A 4,508-nucleotide genomic window follows, 5' to 3' on the forward strand; every position below is an offset into this window, starting at 1 on the left:
AGATCCCAGCTGGAAACAAGGATCAGGAGATTTAAGTCGCACGCTATTCATCCACTGCCAAGTGCTAGCTGACAGTACAAAATATGAGCTGTGTAATCGTGACTCGTAAGTAGCTGTAGAAAGCCGTGGTTGACGATGCCGTCGATGCGGAATAACAGTTGGCGTGCATGCCATGTGCACTCTGCAGTTGTCAGTCATATTCCACACCAGGGCACACTGGGAGGAGCCAAGAAATGCAAGCCGGCAAGGACAGTATAACTATATAACGGGTACCTGTTATATACTGTCCTTGTGTGATTCCATTGATCGCCAACACTACTCCGTCTGTCCCGGCGTGTACATACACACTCACAGAACTGTCAGAGGTACACTCTAGTTATAATAATTATACATACACCATTAAATATTATTATTATATACATACAGTTCCTATCTGCCGTGTGCCTTACGCTGCACAGTATATTTTAATTAGTAAGCATACTGTACGAGTATGCATGTACAGAGTATGTACAATACACCGTTGTCTTTCAAAATGAAATTTTGATCACCGATAAGTATACTGTATAATTGATGATATTAGGGGACTTCCATGTCGTATTATTTACAGCGAAATACTAAAATTGATATGCACCTTTCCTGTCTTCGCTCCACCTGCTGGTGTGCTCACATCACTGACCACTTTCTCCATAGCATTGTATCGGAGCACCAACCTATTTATTTAATTTTCCGCAGCGTTTTTCCATTCCCATTCCCACAATAAAATACCATTCCATATATAAGGTACCATCCCAGTTGCCAATTCTCACCAATCGTCAATGACGATTACGAGTCTCCAGCTGAGATGTCTCACAATTACAGTACGCACTGTACGCAGTATGAGTAGATTAGAAAGATTTTCTCGTGGATAGAAGATAGGGTAATAACTGCATAAATTCATGATAACTGAAAAAATAATTGAGCCTGTTACCTGGTATTGGGAATCGGGAATTGGTATTGGGAAGAAAACTGGGAACAGCTTTGGGGGATTGTACGGTATATATGGGAATGATATTTTATTGTGGGGCGATTCGTCATACAGATAATTATGATATTACTATAGTCGTGCTTCGAAACGTGTGAATGAGCTTGTACTTTAGCCGTTGACCTTTCATATTTTTAATCCGCCGCGCAAAAACACGGACATCTTCAGTTATCCTGTCCATTTCCGGCTTCAAAGCATTAGAAACGGTTGGAATAAATTTCATGTGAACAATTACATAGCTTTAGGTACCGACGTATCTGTAAGAAAACACATGATTGGAGTAACTGTTCAAAGTAACGATTGAAATATGGAAGAATTAAAATTTAAAGGCAGAAAAATTTGTTTTAATTCACTGTTGTGTACTACTGACATTTGTTTTGATTGTTCTTTTTATAACAGAAACACAGCTGAATCCTATATTTTTTATTTTTTGAATCAGTTACTGTATTTATTTCTATTTCATTTCAAAACTGTTTTCAGAATTAAACTAAACTTGGACAATTCGAGACGGTTGGAAATGCGATTTAATACGATGTGAGCGGCAGCATGACCGGATGCACGTACAGTATCTGTACGTAGGTGCGACATAAAAATAGAGAAATACTGCACATAGAACGATTCTTTGTTTAATTTACGGCGGAATTCGAGTACAAACCATAACAGCCGAGGGGCAGCCGCGGCGCGCAGAGCAGGATAAAGTGGCGAAGTATCGGGAACTCACCCGAGATTACTTGTTCCGTGCATTTGGCGTTGAAACACTCGGACCACTCGGACCGGACGCCTCTCGTTTGGTCACCGAAGTCGGGAAGATGATACAACAGAAAACAGGCTAGGTACGGGCGACGGAATATCTGCGCCAACGGATCAGCATTGACATCCAACGCGGGAACACGGCCTCTGTCATGGGAACAGCACCAGCATCGGCCAACTTAGACGAAATGTTCTGTGTGATTAGGCCGCCTATTTCCGTAGTTGGCTGAGGCTGTGTATTCGGTACAAATCTTTTACTTTTATAGGAAACTTGTGACTGTATTGTATCGCTAAATTGATATACCGTAAAACCCGATATTAACGCCCTGGGCTTTTATTTTTTCGAGAGCTTCGGGAGGGGCGCTTAAAATCGCAGGAGGCGTTTATTACGGGGGGCGTCTAATATTTCAAATGAATAACGCGCCCCTGTCATTTAAGCTTTAACGAGACTAGTATGTATGAACATTAATGGAATAATTCAGTAAATAAGAAATCTGTTAGAAAATCATAGTTAGATGGGAATGCATAGGTTGAATTTAACTAAATTAGCAAGAGGTACCATTCAGACTGCACCGACAACAGACTAAAAAAGCGCGGGTTCGCAATTTTTTAGTCTCCCCGGGGCGATAATTTCGGGGGGGCTTTTATTATTTCGAAAGCTTCGGGAGGGGGCGTTTAAAACCGCACGGGGCGTTAATTTCGGGGGGGGGGCGTTAATATCGGGTTTTACGGTAAACAGTAATACACCAAAAGGTCAGTCAGTACGATACTAGTTAGCATATTACGCTATAACTTGGCCAATTCTAGGCCAATGTCAAAACGACGGCGGAATTTGCTGCCGGCGGAAATTTTGTGAGGTCAAAACGACTGCGGAATTTTTTGCCTGCGGAAATTTTGTGAGGTCAAAACGACGGCGGAATTTTTCGTGGTCAAAATGCCGGCGGAATTTTCGTTACTTTTTAATTTCGTTTACTGTGTATATTTAAAAACGATTTGGAAAAAAAATGTAACTTACATAGACTCGGGCACTCCATTATTAATATGCCTCTTTATTGGGTCGCATGTATGAACTGTCTGTAAGTGCGTTGTGGCGTTGGCAGTTTGCACAGCACGCGCGGATGAGTTCAAGAGAATACCTGAGCCGCGCAAAAGAGGCAAACAAGGTATCTGACAAATTGTCAGATACCTTGTTTGCCTCTTTTGCGCACTGCGGCGATGACGCTGAGGTGTGATCTAATCTGATCCGTTTGGAGCCTTGTCTGGGAAGACTCATAACTTCTCTGAATGTAGCTAACTCAAACGAAGAATCTCTACGCGCAGATACACACAGAAACAGTGTGCTTGGGCTAATTTTAAGAAAGCCTTTTGCTGTGATGTTCTTGCCGTGTCCCACATGATGCTGAGAATGCCTGAGTTTTTCGAAAATTTCCGCTGCATTGTTCTTCCTTTTTCAGTACTCACAGGACCGACATCCACAGGAAGAGGCAACAAAGTGGGTGCAAAACGAAAAGCCTGGATGAATTAGTTTACTAATTAAGTTGGTTTTGTATAAAATGAAACGTTTATGAAATAAAATTCTCATTCTTTTCAATCTGTAATGTATACGCGTTTTGTATCAATCCGTGGTTTCTGTAAAAAAATGCATGTTCAGGAAATTCCGCCGGCGTTTTGACCACGAGAATTTCCGCCGTCGTTTTGACCACACAAAATTTCCGCCGGCAAGAAATTCCGCAGTCTTTTTGACCTCACAAAATTTCCGCCAGCAGAAAATTCCGCCGTCGTTTTGACATTGGCCGTAATTGGACACCTGGCGGCGGCGATACGATACTTGGAGCGCAACACTAGAGGGCAGGCGACGATGCCTACCCGATGTACAGTACATGTTGCGGACAGTTTCCAGCTATTCCAGCTATTGACCCACTTAAAAAACAACATTTACAGACGTAGTTGGGAACTTAACCTTCAATTACGGTACTGTAGCTGTTTAAAACTGGACGCGGAACGTAAGCGTCAGAGTTTTTCTTTAGAGAAAAAGCTCGAAAATCATTCTTGAAGAAGTCATTTCATATTCCAAAGCATACACGGCGCCGCCTCCGATTGCTACACACTAATATATAATTCACCCCTGGGGGTGGGCGTTAATTAGCCCCTGGGGCAGTGCCCCTACCTAACGTACACCCCTTTATAACGTTCATGGAGCTAGGAACGGAGGGCGTACGTAGTAGAGAAGTTTCACTGTATATTGGAATATTAATTATTTTATTGAAAGTAATTGCGAATAAAATTGCAGTTGATGAATTTCGTGTCCGTTGCATTTGTCATTGCCTTCATTTGACTGCCGAAATCGCTCTGGAAAAGCAGAAATCCTTGATTCAGAAGGTCAAGCAAATTTGAACATACTTCAAAAGTCCGAAAGCCAACGGGAGTTCCTGAAGTTTATTAATGCTGCCAACATGAAATTTCCTTCTGATGTTCCAACTCGGTGGTACAGCACAAAGGGTATGCTTCAAGGTATTTAATGCAAATATTACTTCTGTATAACACTGCAATTTCTGAATGTCGTTGTCTATTATTTGTATTTCTCTGATATTAAGGGCATACAAAAAGCGCGAAAAGCTGGTGCAATTTGTGGCGTCCCAGAAAGGAGCTGTTCGAAACAACGTTATCACTACCGATGAATGGACAACCATTAAGCACATCCTGGATTCCCTGCAGCCGTTCGAAGATGCCACTACTG

The 4,508-nt window shown here is 42.0% G+C and overlaps 1 long non-coding RNA gene across 1 annotated transcript; it reads left to right on the forward strand.

Moving 5' to 3' along the window:
- The first annotated feature begins 232 nt into the window (after window positions 1-232).
- On the forward strand, window positions 233-4,182 carry LOC129602150 (uncharacterized). The gene is made up of 3 exons (XR_008692359.1): window positions 233-365; window positions 1,502-2,014; window positions 4,062-4,182. It is a non-coding gene; the product is annotated as an uncharacterized LOC129602150 (long non-coding RNA).
- The last annotated feature ends 326 nt before the right edge of the window (window positions 4,183-4,508 follow it).

The sequence above is a fragment of the Paramacrobiotus metropolitanus genome, unplaced genomic scaffold (genome assembly GCF_019649055.1).
Source record: "Paramacrobiotus metropolitanus isolate TYO unplaced genomic scaffold, Prichtersi_v1.0 Parri_scaffold0000340, whole genome shotgun sequence".
Taxonomy (NCBI): Eukaryota; Metazoa; Tardigrada; class Eutardigrada; order Parachela; family Macrobiotidae; genus Paramacrobiotus; species Paramacrobiotus metropolitanus.